Raw genomic sequence first — 17,092 nt, 5'->3', positions numbered from 1 at the left:
TGTCTTCAGACACCAGAAGAGGGCATCAGATCCCATTCATTATAGATGGTTTTGAGCCACCGTGTGGTTGCTGGGATTTGAACTCAGGACCTCTGGGAGAGCAGTCAGTGCTCTTAACCACTGAGCCATCTCTCCAGCCCCACATCTTTCTCTTAATTGCTAGTAGAACTTCCGTATATTTTGCATACGCATACCTTCCCTGTGTGGCTCCAAATGTGAGCCCTGATTAGCTGAAATGATTGTTTTATGACCTTGGCCATCAATCAGCTTAGGACTTACGATTCAGGTCAGACCAGTGAGGCACGACTTGCATCTTCTCAACATGGGAGAGATTGTCAGATTCAAAGGAAATTCCAATTTTCAAAACTCTGAAAGGCAGTCCAAATACCCCCAAATGAGCTCACCCTGGACTATAGGAGGATTTCTGGCAGTGAGATAAAAGCCAGCATTCCTCAGGAACTTGTGAAGCTGATTTCAGACTACCAAAAGAAGTAATTTTCCTTAGCTCCAGGAAAAGGAACATATGACTCTCCCGTTAGCACCCTGGCCTTTCTTACTCCTTCATCTCCCCAGCTTCTGGGTTTCCTCCCCACAACAACTCACCCCTCTTATAACCTGGCCATCCTATCCTCTCACTTCATGGTTCCAGGTCTTTTTATTCTCACTGTGCCCTCTCTAACCTCCGCCCCTGCCGGTCCTGCTGCTCTTACAGACAGCCCTGGCCACGTCCAATCTGCTTGCTGTGTTCCACTTCTTTCTCTCTCTGCTCTGGACTCTTCCAGATGCTTCTGGTTGTACCGTCCTATCCACGACTAAACCCTGGCATTGCATGGGGTAGTCATGTCAGCACTTTACACAGAGATGGAGATGTTTCTGCCGTCTACCTCGCAATAGCGGTTGGTGCCTCGCAAGGATTCTTTGAGACAGCGATGGCCTTGACCAGTCTTTTCCAAGACTCTCTGAGTATGGTCCTAAGGAACTTCCTAGCCAACAAATTCATATGCTGTGCATTACTTCTGAACTGTACGATAAACAACAAAGACAGCAAAATATCAATAATTTAGTGCGACTTAAAAGTGAGGTTTACGGGGTTGGGGATTTAGCTCAATGGTAGAGCGCTTGCCTAGGAAGCGCAAGGTCCTGGGTTCGGTCCCCAGCTCCGAAAAAAAGAACCAAAAAAAAAAAAAAGTGAGGTTTACTTAAGAGTTTATTATAAATAACCACAGATATTTAGAGCACCATTGCTTTCATTAAATAACTATGGAGTGAAGCTGGACATGTCTGATTCATGTTAGGCTCAACACTGCAATCAGGACTTGCTCAACGATCTCTCCTTTGACTCAGTGAGAGAGAGAGAGAGAGAGAGAGAGAGAGAGAGAGAGAGAGAGAGAGTATTGTACTTTATAAACTCTAAAATTTAAGCTAAATTATCCTAGAGGAAACATTCTTTTGAATCATTCCTTCATTTGTTGATTTTTAGTGTATGATTCGTGGATGAGACATATGTCTAAACTTGAATATCTGCACAACATATTTGCGCACCAAAAGTGGAGAAATGAAAAATGGTATTTTTAAAGATTTTTTTAAATGGATGATGAAATATACAGACCCATTTGCTGCTGAAAGAAAAAAAAACCCTAACTGATTTGACTCACCTATAGTTATAAGGTAACTGGTTAGGACAGGAGTTCTGGTTATCCAGGGCAATAAATACTTGGCAATTTGATTAAAATTCAGATTGGTGTGATTGGAAATCAGGTCTTGCCTCTACATTTTTTTTTCCTGACTCAATTAATTCATTGGACTTGCCTTTGTTTCAGAATTATCTGCCCTCATCTGCAAGGGTAGTTGTTTATTTTACTTGGGGAGGGAGGGTTACACTTCAAGGTCACTTCCTGCTATTAATTTCCTGTTCGAAAGCACGACTTGGGGCCATTTCCTGTTCCTATTCCCAACAGTGCTGAGCAAGAGATTCTGGACGGTTGGTTGCTCATGTTTAATGGTCCTGAATGGTTTTCAAATATTTTTGGTTGGAGACTGTCACTGTCACTTCTGGATAAATCCCATGTGCTTGTTGATGGCACTGTTTGTAGAGTGGGTGACAGAGTATTTTCTCCCGTCTTGGGAAAGAGCTAGGCTGAGTAAGAATTGGTTTGGTTATCAGTGGCAGTAAGGGTCAGGTCTACCTACCACAGCAGGACATCAAGGAACAACTGAGTTGCCCTTTTGGTTAGTTAAAGCCAACAGGTGCTTCAGTTCAATTAAACAACACATAATCATTGGTGATTTCAGAAAGAAGACGCAAATGCGTTAAAAAAATGATTATTTCCAACTTCTGACTGATATGTCAGGATCAAAAAATGATAAGGTCGGGCTGGAGAGATGGCTCAGTGGTTAAGAGCACTGACTGCTCTTCCAAAGGTCCTGAGTTCAAATCCCAGCAACCACATGGTGACTCACAACCATCTGTAATGGGATCTGATGCCCTCTTCTGGTGTGTCTGAAGACAGCTACAGTGTACTTATAAATAAATAAATCTTGAAAAAAAATGATAAGGTACTTGAAAATTTTCAGCAACTTGGAAACCAGGTGCCCCGCCCCCTCCTCACCCCCCTGACATTTTCTTCTCCTGACTCCATTAAAATTCATTTGGACTTAACTTTGTTTCAGAATTATCTACCTTCAGCTTGGAGGGAAAGTTGTTTATTTTACTTGGGATGGGAGGGCTTAGATGTCAAGCTCTTCAGGTTATGAAGAGCTTAAGAATATCAATTGTGGCTGAAACATCTGAGAAAAAGAAATTTTTGTTGTTGTTTGGGGTTTGTTTGTTTGGTGGTTGTTTTTTCTTTTTTTTTAGACTGGGTTTCCCAGGGTAGCCCTGGCTGTCCTGGCACTAGCTCTGTAGACCAGGCTGGCCCTAAACTCAGAGATCAGCCTGCCTCTGCCTCTTGAGTTCTGGGATTTAAGGCCTGTGCCACCACTGCCGGACCAAAATTTTTCCCTTTAACTCCTATTTCGACAGTGTTCAAGAATAGAAATAATTCTATTATTTTCAATAAATTCTTAGACTTCTCCAAGAGGTCACAAACTCTCCCCCCCGCCCCCCCCCGCCCCCCCCCCCCCCCCCCCAGAGCTGGGGACGGAACCCAGGGCCTTGCGCTCTCTAGGCAAGCGCTCTACCGCTGAGCTAAATCCCCAAACCCGAGGTAACAAACGCTTATTAGCTATTGTGTTTCATTTCATCGGTAGCTTATTTCTTTAAAACATTGTTAACCTATTTCTTTCCATAGATTACTCACTTGGCGATGAGTATAAGGGTAAGTATTTTAAACTCTAGTTAAACAGGATGCTTCTGAGAGGAAAAGTCTCCAAACAGCATTTGGCCAAATGAATCCCAAGTTAATCAGAAAAGCTAAGCTGGGATGAACAGCCAGGCGACATGTGAGAGGGTAGTGAAAAAGAGACCAGATTTACCTATCAGATAACTAGGCTTGACGTTATCCCACTTCAGGCAGTCCGATGGGGGGTGGGGGGACGCAACACTGAAACAATTTAAAATGTAAGCTTGTATTGGATACATTCCGGAATAGTCAAAAGCCACCCGTGCATGGCACAGGGAAAGGAACCAGGCCATAGCGGGGCATTCAAGGGCAAATCATAAGAAATCGTGAGGAGTAAGTGTCTGATGCTGGGGTCCAAAACCTCTCTGGGCGTAAAAGCTTATGAAAACATGAAGAAAAAAGTCAATGTGTGTGGCTGTACATGAACAAAAATCCTAGGTTGGGGATGAGGCTCAGTTTATAGAATGCTTTCTTAGAGAGTACGAAATCCTGGGTTCAATCCCCCCAGTGCTGCCTACACCAGGTGTAATGGAGGATAGGAGGTGGAGGTGGGAGAACCAGAGGTTCAAAATCAGCCTCAGCTACATATCAAGTTCTAGGCCAGCCTGGGCTTCATGGAACCCTGTTAACCACCACCACCACCACCACCACCACCACCACCACCACCAACAACAACAACAACAACAACGACAATCCAAAACAGAAGGTGAAGGCAAACAGGGAGGGGCATAGTAGGTCATTTTAGGGGTTTAACATTTAGTGTGTGTGAGTGTTTTGCTTGCATGTATGTTTGTGCATCACTTGCATGCCTCGTTCCACAGAGGCCAAAAGAGGGTGCTGGATCCTCTGGAACTAGAGTTACAGACACCATGAGATGCCTCATGGATCCTGGAAATTGAACCTGGGTCCTCTACCCAGCCTCATTGAGGTTGCTTTTCCTTCCTTCCTACCTTCCTTCCTACCTACCTTCCTATCTTCCTACCTTCCTTCCTTCCTACCTACCTTCCTACCTTCCTACCTTCCTTCCTTCCTACCTACCTTCCTACCTTCCTACCTTCCTTTTGCTCTCTCTCTCTCTCTCTCTCTCTCTCTCTCTCTCTCTCTCTCAAAATGCTTTTTCGTATTTAGCTATCATTGTATTAATTAGAAAATGAAAACAGGGGGCTGGGGATTTAGCTCAGTGGTAGAGCGCTTGCCTAGGAAGCGCAAGGCCCTGGGTTCGGTCCCCAGCTCCGGAAAAAAAAAAGAACCAAAAAAAAAAAAAAAAGAAAAAAAAAGAAAATGAAAACAGAGTCAGGTCCTAAGCTACAGGCATATTATGCCACTTATTCCGGAGGCAGAGAAAGAAAGGAGGATGGAATTCTTCAAGGTCAAGGCCGACTGTGGCTGCACCGTGAGCTCATTTTGAAAAACAAAGTTTTCACTTGCCATTTTCAAGACCCTCAGCCGAATGCCTTGGCCAAGTAAGTAAATAACTAACCAAGTAAATAAAAAGGAGTAAAGGCCAATCCCCAGCTCAGCGTCGCTTGGGGACACTCAGCCTCCTGGCTTACACAGTTCGGACCTCTGTCTGAAATCCTGTCTGTCTCCCCAGCTTTCTCAAACCAGTGGCCTCTCGTTCTTCTCTAAGCATAGATAGTAGGAGCCAATCAGAGCCTTTCTGTAAAATGCAACAATTGTCTAACATATGAAAATAAGCTGTAAAGGTTTGACAAGCCAGCTAAATATGAATGGCGCTAGCTAGCATCCAGTTTAAAATAACCTCAGTGGAGGCCGCTGCCCAGGACCGACATGGAATTTACCCGACAGCTAGGGCTCGCTGGTTCTGCATTCTTTCAAATCCTCCTGCTTTTTCAAAAATAGGTCCTTGAGCTGAGCTTGTGCTTATATGGCAAGGCTGCCCTGTTTACTGTCACAGGACCAAGGCATAAAATCTAGTTAAGGGTTCTTGCCAAAACATGAATCAGTTGCAGCATGATATTCTGAACTCCGCTCCCTCTTTCCATTCTCTAATATTTCTTCCATCACAACCCAAACAATTACTCATAATTAACCGAGGAGAGGGAATGGGCCTGGCAAGAGATGTACTTGGCAAGGACCGAAAACCTCTTCATTGTCTTCCGCACGGGACAATTACCTCAGTTCCTTCTACCTTTGGAGGGGGGGAAATGGATTTTGCAGAGCAAGAGTTGTATTAAAATAAGAGGAAGGAAGCAGCTTATTTACATATTCCTAATCAAGCTAATGCATCATCTGTTGATGGGGAAAGAAAAGGCCTTGGGGAACTGAGAGGCCATTCTCAAGCCTGCTTATTTCACTTCCTGTACCACAGGCTCATCAGCACCAACCCACCTGCTTTTGGGGTCTCTCGGCTCAGAGGGAAATCCCGTCAATAAGGGAGATAACCCAGACAGAACCCAGAAGCTTCGGGAGAAACTAAACGCCAGCTACACTGTTTGAAAGGTTAAGGCGCAGTGGGCGCCCGCTTTTGTAGCGTCTGCTGCTTACTCGGTGGCTCCTCTCCACATCCTGATGTAGAAGGACCTAGAGAAATTCGTAATCCCATACTGACGGCTTGTAAGTTGCTCAGCCTCAACTTGCCTGAGGACCAGCGATCACAGTACAGTCCATTCTTGTGCCCCAGTAACCTAAAGACCGGTGTGTCACCAGTTCATAGGGATTCTAGGTGTGTTAGTGCCCAGCTCACCTTGGGAGTTACCAGCTGAGCAAAGGTCAAACTCCAAACCAGGTTCTTTCCTGGATGCCCCAGGTCTTTCTTTTTATGCCCCTTGCCAGCTCCCTAGACAACGGGAGTATAGGCAAAGGGGTTATTTGCACAAACCCGAGACGTGGCAGAGACTTCCAGACTGTATAGTACTCAACGTCTAACGAAATAGTCATAGTCTCCAGGAGGTCCTCTGTCGTTGTTGAGAAATAAGTTTTGGATTCTAAGAAGAGATTGGACTTCTCACTCATCCCTTGCGTAGGTCCTCTGAATCTCATTTATTTACCGGAATGAAACCTCTAAGGGCAGCGGAGGCTCACCCATCACAGAATGGGAAGCAGGTGGGCCAGAGTACCTAGCACCCATGCCTACCTCCTACTCCACAGAGGTGGATGACCCTAAGAAATGGGGAGAACAGAGGGGTCTGGGTGGAGTGAGATAAGCCAAATGAGCCGTCAGCTCCAAAAGGTTTATTCCTGAAACTAATAAATTATCAGGATGCATTCTATAGCAGAAAACGAATCCTGGGCTAATCTGACCTCATATACCAACTCCTTAAACCACCTCCTGTGGTTCTCTTACAAGGCCACACATTTCAGAGATGATGTGGGAGTCTTGGCGCTGTGCTTGGCACAGAGGATGCCCTGTATATGCGTGGTGTCAGCTGACAATGATGGTCTTTGAAGTGCTGGCCAAGTGGCCAACAGTGGAGAGAAACTGGGCATCACACAGGCTAAAGCGGCAGCTAGCTGTTGACCCGGGAGCCTGGCCGATGGTCACAGTAGCCTTCCTCATTCTAGACCCAGGCATGCGTGCGCACCAATGCACCAAGAGTATTCAAACGGCACCGGCAGAGAAAACTTTGGGAAAACTCCCCCAAGGAAATAGCAAGAAGGTTTCCACAGGAACGGTAAAACAGCTCAAAATAAGGCAGGACTCTCTTGTTGACAAGTGACAGGTGGCCAGCTCAAAAGGGGGGGCGTAGACTGTGAGCCAAAAAACCCATGCCAGCTTATGTAAACGAGCTAGAATTCAAAGGGCGAGTCCCAGGAACACGTCAATTCTGAGGTCCTATAATGTGATTTGGGCTACATTGTTGGCTTTTCTTTCTCTGTGTAGGTTTGGCTCTGCAGGCCAGTCCTCCCATATACCACGGCAGTGGCGGTTGTAAGAGTCGTGGTCTTCCTTTCGTTCTGTGCCATCTGGAACTCCTCTCTGCACTCAGGAAAAAAAAATGTCACCTCCCAAGTTTGAACACATGCCCTCCCAGGGTAGAAGCTGGACATCAACTGCCTGAGATGTCAAGCAGGCTGTAATGGACACAAGAGCAGACCCTCTGACCTTGCCTGGGTGAGCTCACATTCCTGGGGCAGTGGTGGCAGCTACCCTAGGGATTCCAAATGCTGCTAAGTGTCGGCGCCAGCACCGACCTGGTACCGAGAATCGGGCGAAAGCCTACGGGATGAAAGAAACACACATACACACACACAGGTTATCGTGTCAAGCCAGGAGAGGAAAAGAGAGAGAGAGAGAGAGAGAGAGAGAGAGAGAGAGAGAGAGAGGAAGAGCGGAAGGAAGAGTGAGAGTGAGAGGAATAGTGAGAGTGAGAGGAATAGTGAGAGTCTCCTGTAGCTTTATTCACCACTTATATACCCAAGTCTCCAGGTAGAAAATAACTGGGAAGCACAGTGGGAAACCCTGGCTCGTGACTACCTGGCTCGTGACTTCGGTAACAAAAGACCAACTAGGAGACCTGAATTAATTAGGGAGAAATCCCAGAAGACCAGCCTAAATCTCAAGGATAAAGGCTGAGGAAGTAAAAGGCAGAAGTGAATTGACCACCACCCAGGTGTGGTCCAGGTGTGTCGGTTCCACATGCATCAGCCGGGCTCAGCAGAGGTCATGCAGTGCAGACACGGGTGTTTACTACTTGGTCTTTTCTTCCTGTGCCGTAAATACATGGGAGAGGCCTCTGTCCAACAATCCCATGACTTCTTAACTGTGGCCATGCAGTTACAAAGCAGCCAGGCCCAAATCCAATATGGCACTACAGCTAAGTACCCCTTTGATCATGTCCTTTCTGCTGAAATTCGAGCAGCTGCTTAGACTCACACAACTCCCATTCAGCAACTCCATTACCCGAAGCTTCCTTCTTCCAATCTGCCTGTCAATCCACAGTCCAAGCAAAGATGGTTTGGGTCTGATTTTGGTTCTGTTTGCTGTGGTTATCTGTTGGTTTTGAGAGAAGGGTCTTGCTCTGTTGCCTCAGGTGGAACTCAAAATTCCCTTAGCAGGAATCATGGGCCTATGCATAAAAATACATAAAAATAAATAAATCTTTAAAAAATGTTTTAAATGATAATTTAAAAAAAAAAAAAGGACCTGCAGCATCTCACAAGCAAACATGAGAATTCCTGAGTAATTTGGGAATCCATTAAATCAAGTCCGCAACAGACCGTTTTCTTTTAATTTTTTTAAAATTAAATTTTAGCTGTCTTCAGACACACCAGAAGAGGGCATCGGATCCCATTACAGACGGTTGATTGAGGGTCGACCCCGATGCACTGGAAAATAAACCTCTTGCATTTGCATTGAACTCCATTCTCGTGTCTCACTTGGTGACGGGTGTGTGTGTGTGTGTGTGTGTGTGTGTGTGTGTGTGTGTGTCTCCCAGTAGTTAAGACTCACTTCGAGTCTTATACAGTGACAAAGGAGAAAAGTTAAAAGGCAGAGCTTGTATAACTGAAGAACCAAGTGCAAAGGTGTGTGGTACCCAAAGCCAGGAGGTGGTGGTAGCACAGGCCTTTAAACCTAGCACTTGGGAGGCAGAGGCAGGCAGATTTCTGAGTTCAAGACCAGCATGATCTACAGAGCAAGTTCCAGGACAGCCAGGGCTACACAGAGAAACTCTGTCATGAAAAACCAGAAGCAACCAAGCAAAAGGACTTTAACAACTAAACGACACATGAACACAAAGAACTAGACCAGGGGAGGACAATGCATACCTTCTCCTGCCCTTGTCCCCTGCCCCAAAACGTGTATTCATGAAAGTTAGCAAACTCAGTTGAGAGGAGGAGGTGGTGGGAAGAAACCACACTGGTAGTGTCAAGCACACACAGATGTGATGACGAGATATTTTGTGGACTCTGACTCATATGAAATAAACTGGAAGTCACAGAAGAATGAAATGATGTGTCATTAAATTGTAAACATACATACAGTAGGAGTATACTGCACACACACACACACACACACACAGGGTCTCACAAAAGCTCTTTACATCTGAGCTAGCTTCCTAGACAGGGCATGGTTCTGTTGCTGCGATGCTGAAGGGTGAGCCCAGGGCCTTGGGTGTGCTAGATCCGTGTTCTCCCACTCAGCTACGCCCCTAGCCCTATATACTTTTTAAAAATTCAATATAATTTAATGAGATTTCTCATTCTTTTACGATGTTATAAATTCTATGGTCTTGCTACATCATTTCCCCCTTAAAACAGAGAGCTATTGGTTTAGGGACTGGTAATCAACACCTGTATTTCTACGAAGGCTGGAGGAATGTGTGTTTGAGTCCAGTCTGTGCTAAAACAGCAGGCATAAAACCTACAAGGAAGAGATTTGCACCACCGTAGGAAGAACAACAATATCAACCAACCAGAGCTCCCAGGGACTAAACCACCAACCAACGAGTACACATGGAGGGACCCATGACTCCAGCCACATGTGTAGCAGAGGATGGCATTGTCCAGCATCAATAGGAGGCGAAACCCTTGGTCCTGTGAAGGCTCATCTCCCCAGTGTAATGGCAGGGTGTTGAGGTCGGAGTGGGTGGGTGGGAGTGGGAGCATCCTTATAGAAGTGGGGGAGGGGGGTGGGAAAGGGGGGAAAGGGGATAACACTTGAAATGTAAATACATAAAATATCCAAGAAAAAAAAAAAAAACCCTACCTGGTCTACATAACAAGACTTTGTCTCAGAAAAAAAAAAATTGAGCAAAGTAGAGAACATTTATGCTCTTTTCAAGACTTTCTCTATTCCACAATGGTACAGTGAAAAGCTTGTGCACGTGCTACTTTCCAAGGCTATTCAAGGTCGTTCGACTTATTATTTGATACCATACCCCTTTCCTTCCCACCTCTCCAACAGAATGTTCTAAAACTTTTCATGGTCTGTTTAGTGGCAAAGTTTCCATCATTTTTGCACTTTTAAAAACTCGGTCATTTCCCCGTCTGAAGAGCTGCTAAGCTATTTGGGGGACTGGCACATTATTTAACATTCCTAGAAGCAGAAAGACTGCAGCGAACCTTACTGAAGAAAAAAAAAATCTGCATTAGTTTAGCCATGAGTTTCAGTGCTGTTGGATGTTGTTAGGTTAAATAAGGTGTTTCTAAACATAAACACACAAAAATAAGACCGCATATAGACCGTATAGACCGAGTATTGATGGGTTAACAAAGATGTGAGCAAGAGGGTCATGAGAAACTAATCACATATGTTCCCAAAGCACAATGATTCATAATGTTCACGGTGATTTTACTGATGGTAAGAGTTGCAATTATTTCGTGGTTATATTTACTTACAGCATGTGTTCATGTAATTTAATTAAAGAGGGATCAGGTATAAAGTTAAAAAGTTAGCTAAAACGGATGACAGGTATAAACACCTGAATCCAGGTGTTACCTGCCATCTGGTCTGTGTCCTCCTGAGCAGAAACAAGCTCTCGCTCTTGCTCTATCTGCTCAAATAGAACCCATGTGATGAGGAGGGATGGAGTGACCACACGGTCCTTACTCCAAGGAGAATCAGACTGCCAGGGATTTCGCTTTCCTTCTTGAAATATTTATATGAGGATAGTGCAAGCCCCTGGCCTGAGTTACAAAGACATTCTTGGAGCCCTTGGTCATTAGTTTTACAAAATTTCCAGTGAGACCTTTAGTTATATTTTTGGCATCATGTAAGCTACACAAGTCACTTTGGGCAACCACAGCAAAGCTCGCCTTGATCAATCCTGGCTAAGACCGTACCCAAATGAGCGAGAATCTCTCTTTAAATAAAATGAGGGCTCTCTTGGCAATTCTGAGCTGAAATCATCCGCAGCTATATTTTAAAAGGGTGCCGAAAGTTGTATTTTAAAAAGCAGCTTCCACCCGAGGTGGTGACGTATGCCTTCAATCCCAGCACTTGGGAGGTAGTGGCAGGTGATTCTTTGTAAGTTTGACGCCACCCTGATCTACAAAGCAGGTTCCAGGACAGCCGGGAACCTTCCGGTTTTTCTCCCCACTCAGTCCCTGCCCCCTCCCCGTCCCCGTCCCCGTCCCTCCCCCCAAGCTGCTTCCAAATTGGAAGCCACATTTCAGTAACCCAGGTCATCAAATCTCAGGTGGCTGGTTTCTAAACCCCGACAGCAACAATCTTTACACAATGGCACCAGACAAAGGCTCCTTCTGGCCCAAGGTCCTCACTGAAAGCTATTTAACTTCAGCAATAGATACAAATCTGTGACCTACATGCAAATCATGCCTGATGACGCAAACAGCCCACTGTAGAAGACAATGAAAGCATCCAATCTGACAAGCGCTAGATTTACCACTCCTGGAGGAGTAAGTGGTTTACACTGCCAGGGCTGGGGAGCCGTATTGTGCATGGTGTGTAGAGTGATATGTCTTTGACCTTTCAGAGTCCTGCGAGTAATTCTGCTTGTGTGAGTTCAAGTGCTCTGGAACTGCGTTAAAAAAAATATTGGAAGGGCCATCCAGGGACCACCCCACTTGGGGATCCATTCTGTCTGCAGACACCAACCCCCCTGACACAGTTGCTGCTGCCAAGAGGCGCTTGCTGACAGGAACCTGGTGTGGCTGCTCCCTGGGAGGTTCTGCCAGCACAGCCAACCCCCGACTGAGCTCAGGGACCCCGGTCGGAAAACTGGGGGAAGGACTGAGGGAGTTGTAGGGGATCGCAACCCCATGGGAAGAACAATGTTGGCTGGCCCGACCACCCAGTGCTCCTAGGGACTAGATCACCAACCAAGGAGAGCGTAGGGCGGGATGCATGGCTCCAGATACATATATAGAAGAGGATAGCCTTGCCTGACATCAATGGGAGGGGACACCCTTGGTCCTGTGGAGGTTTGATGCCCCAGGGTAGAGGGATGCTGAAGCAATGGGTGGGGGAGCACCCTCATAGAAGCGAAGGGGAGGGGGGAGAGGGCAGATGGAATGGGAGGGGTTGTGGAGGGGTAACCGGGAAGGGGGCTATCATTTGAGATGTAAACAAGTGGAATGATTAATCATTAAAATAATAATAATAATAAAGAAAACTAAAGGGCTGGAGAGATGGCTCAGTGGTTAAGAGAACTGACTGCTCTTCCAGAGGTACTGAGTTCAAATCCCAGCAACCACATGGTGGCTCACAACCATTTGTAATGAGATCTGATGCCCTCTTCTGGTGTCTGAAGACAGAAACAGTGTCCTCACATGCAGAAAATAAATAAATAAATCTTAAAAGAAATATAACTAAATATTTATTTACTTCATTTTATTGTATGAATGTTTGCCCGCATGTCTGCACGCATACTACGTGTGTACCTGGCGCCAAAGGGAGGCAGGAGAGAGTATCAGGACCCCTGGAACTGGTTGTGAGCTGCCCTGTGGGTGCCGGGAATCAAACCTGGGTCCTCTGCAAGAGCAACATGAGCTCTAAACCACGGAGCCTTCGCTCCACCCCCAAAGTATTGCTACTTTTACCATTGGTTATTCCAAATGCTTGTGTTTATGTGGAACAAGAGGGTGTTGTTGTTGTTGTTGTTGTTGATTTGCATTATCTCTACAATCCAATGATCTTATGTCAAGCGTCAGATGGACCTGTTGCTACTAAATGGACCTTACAAAGCAGCGCTTATAGGTAGAAGTGAGTCCAGAAACAAACTCTCTGCTCTTCTCGGCCCCTTGTCTCTCTCCCCCATTCCGTATTAGCTCTTTGACTCATTACAGCAGCGACACGTCTGGCAAAAGATAATTAAGAAAGAAGGGTTTATTTGGGGTTACAGCGAAGTGGCCAAGGGAGCTGCTTTCTTGTTCTGATCTTACCCTGATTCCACTTTGTATCTGCTCAGGGTTTTTTTCTGCCTCTAGATCCCAAACGTTCAGTACTTTCCATGACCCAGATCGTGCGCGGAGGCACAGCCAAAATATCTGCCGAATGCTTAGCCAAAACAAATGTCACCAGGTTCCCCTGGCCAACACCTGGCAGTGACATCATGCTGTTTCCTGCCTTTATAAATGATGTACTCCCAAGCTTGGTGCCAAGAGTTCTTCGGGGGCAAGAACCAGCTCTCAGTCACCTGCTAATAAAAGACTCTAATCTGGCTTTCTATGCACAGTGGTCTGTAGCTTTCTCAATTGGATTATAACAACAGGGATATAGTCTGTCACGGAAGGGAAGGTATAATAGGAACGCCAGAAGGAAGCAGCTGTCCATGCTGTGTCCAGAGTCAGGAAGAGGCAGAAACGTTTATGTTCACCTCACTGTCTCCTTTTTCTTCAGTCTGGGCCCCCATCACACGGGATGCTACAGCCCACACTTCAAGTGGGTCATCCCACCTCCGTCAGGCTAATCTAGACATGACCACAGGTTTGTTTCCACGGTGATTCTAAATGTCATCAAGCTGACAAGGAAAAGTCACAATCCCATACTCCAGAATGCTAATCCCCAACATCATCATGTTTGGAGACAGGGATTTTAGGAAACAGTTGAGGTAAAATGATGAAAATGTCTTAATTACTTTTCTGTCCCCGCCAGCGGGGACCCAGTTATTCAGGGTCCCAAAGAGGCGCTACCCTTGGGCCTAAATGGGGGGCGAGAGAAGAAGGAGACCAAGCAAGACTCTGTTGTCAAGGTCTCGTTTATTGGGATGAACGTTGCAGCTTTTAAGGCTTTCAGGTAGGGGGAGTGACCTTTGTGAAATATGAAGGAGGGGGAGATGAGGGTATAGGCAGTGATAGCTGGAGGCAAAGAAGTCAGGCGATGAGGTCAGGTGGTGGAGACACTGGGTGTTGACTGAGGAGATAACTGGTATCTGCTAAGGGAGCTAAGGCATCCTTTGAATGTTATCTTCCTGTGCTGTAAATTCATGGGAGAGGCTTTGTCCAACAATCTTAAGACTTATGGCAGTCATCTTAGGGGTGAGTCTCTGTGGCAAAACAGCCCAGAGTCACCTAGCCACTTTGAGCCAAGCAGTTCAAAAAGCGGCTAGGCCCAAATCCAATATGGCTCCGTGCACTTTTCTATTACTGTGATGGGACACCAAGGCAATTTACAAAAAGAAAATGTGTAAAGGATTTAACAGATTCAGAGAGAGAGTCCCTGATCATCAGGACAGGACAGGGAGCATGGCAGTGCTTAAGCAGTTGCTGACAGCTCACATCTGATCCACAGGCATGAATCAGAGAGAGGGGGAGGGAGAGGGAGAGGGAGGGAGGAAGGGAGGAGATGAGGAGGAGGAGGAAGAGGAGAAGGAGGAGGAGGGAGAGGGAGGGAGGAGGAGGAAGAGGAGAAGGAGGAGGAGAAGGAGGAGGAGGAGGGAGAGGAGGAGGAGGAGAAGGAGGAGGAGGGAGAAGAGGAGAGGAGGAGGAGGGGGGAGAGGAGGAGGAGGGAGAGCAAGCACATGCTCTTTAACTGGAAATGGTATGGGTTTTCAAAACCTCAAAGCCCACCCCCCCCAGAGACCACACCTCCTAATCCTTTCCGAAAAGTTCCACCCACTGGGCATCAGGTATTCAAACATGAGCTCATGGGAGGCCATTTTTATTCAATCAACCACAGTAAGTTAGTGTTCTCAAGTGACAGGATTCTTGACCTTCTAAGAGAATGACTCCCAACTGTGCATCAAGGACCCCTTTGGGAGTTGAACAACCCTTTCACAGGTATCACCTAAGATCATTGGAAAGCACAAACGTTTATATTACAATTCATAATAGTAGCAAAATTATAGTTAGGAAGTAGCAACAAAAATAATTTTATGGTTTGGGATCACCATTACATGAGGTACTATATTAAAGGGGTCTCAGCATTAGGAAGGTTGAGGACCACTGCTCTAAGAGACGATCTCTCCTTGGTGTCCTCTCCTTTTCCTCTTCCCCTGCTCTTTTCCATCTCCTATGTCTCTCCTCTCTTTTCCTTTCTCCTGGTGAATCCACAGAAGGACACAATGAGATGATGATGTTGTCTGCAAGTCAGGAAGAGGTGCCCCACCAGAGTCTATGCTGGCATTGAGAAAATGGACTCCCAGCATCTAGAGCTCAGAAGGTAAATGCTGCATCTACTTAGCACAGGAGTTTGGTGCTTTGCCCACATGGTTCTGAACAGTTCAGCCACACACCTTATACCACGTGCCCAAGCCTGTAGTGCCATATTGGATTTGGGCCTGGCCGCTTTGTAACTGCATGGCCACAGTAAAAGTCATGGGATTGTTGGACAGAGGCCTCTCCCATGTATTTACCGCACAGGAAGAAAAGACCAAGTAGTAAACACCCGATATCTCCACTGCATGACCTCTGCTGAGCCCGGCTGATGCATGTGGAACTGACACACCTGGACCACACCTGGGTGGTGGTCAATTTACTTCTGCCTTTTACTTCCTCAGCCTTTATCCTTGAGATTTAGGCTGGTCTTCTGGGATTTCTCCCTAATTAATTCAGGTCTCCTAGTTGGTCTTTTGTTACCGAAGTCACGAGCCAGGTAGTCACGAGCCAGGGTTTCCCACTGTGCTTCCCAGTTATTTTCTACCTGGAGACTTGGTATATAAGTGGTGAATAAAGCTACAGGAGACTCTCACTATTCCTCTCACTCTCACTATTCCTCTCACTCTCACTCTTCTTCCTCACTCTCACTCTTCCTTCCCATCTTCTTCTCTCTCTCTCTCTCTCTCTCTCTCTCTCTCTCTCTCTCTCCCTCTCTTCCTCTCTTCCTCTCTTCCTCTCCTGGTTTGACACGATAACCTGTGTGTGTGTGTATGTGTGTTTCTTTCATCCCGTAGGCTTTCGCCCGATTCTCGGTACCAGGTTGGTGCTGGCGCCGACACAAGCCTACCTCTGCAGGACCCACAATCCTAATTTTCCTACTGTCTTTTAACTCTGAATTATTAAGGCCTCTTCCAGTCATGAATGGTGATGAGTGCCTCTAATCTCAGCACTTGGGAGGTAGAGGCAGGAGGAGCTCTGTGAGTTCCAGACCAGCCTTGTCTGACAACAAGTTCCAAACTGGCCAGAGATACATAGTAAGACCATTGTCTCAGGAAGAAAAACTATCATGGTTTATTGAGGATGGGTAGCCAGACCTGACTTGGCACAAGTTTGATGACATTAGTAGGGCCCTTTGCCCTCTTCTTCTGTGTCTCCCTGTTGTATTTTTCTTTCCCACCATCCTCTGCTACAATGTTGCTCTGGGGACAAACAATGGCCTCTTAGGTAGGATAATCGTCTACTCACATTTCTTCTCAGGCATTCCTCAGTGTCAGATCATAATCTTTCCCCTAAAGCACAATGCTTTTATCCACCTATGGATACCAACCCTCTTCCTACATTCAACGATATAAGGCACACAGGTTCAATCTTTCCCTTTAAGTGAACCTTCATTCATACATTCAGTGGTATAAGACACACAAGTTCAATCTTTCCCTTTAAATGAAACTGGGTCCCACTCCTTGCCTCTTGCCCTCTGAAGCACCCTCCTAGAGTGGTCACACCATGAAACTCTGAAGGACCACACTTAATGGTCACTTTCTTGAGGTAAGCATTAATGGCTCTCCTCGGTGGTACACTTGTGAAGAGTCAAAAAGCTAGAATCCTTGGATGGGCTGAGATACCGCACAGAACTTGACTGGTGAATGATGGGGGTCCGAGAAAGCTTCCGGTAACATCATCACACCAACCTCCTCTGATATTTACCTGTGGGGAACTGAGCTGCAGAGAGACTCCCCCATCCTGAAAGTTCCCTTTTCTGCTCTATAAAGACCTAAGTCCCTGGTGTTAGT

The sequence above is a fragment of the Rattus norvegicus genome, chromosome 9 (genome assembly GCF_021556685.1).
Source record: "Rattus norvegicus strain SHRSP/BbbUtx chromosome 9, alternate assembly SHRSP_T2T, whole genome shotgun sequence".
Lineage (NCBI taxonomy): Eukaryota > Metazoa > Chordata > Mammalia > Rodentia > Muridae > Rattus > Rattus norvegicus.
Note: the sequence above shows the minus strand (reverse complement) of the source record.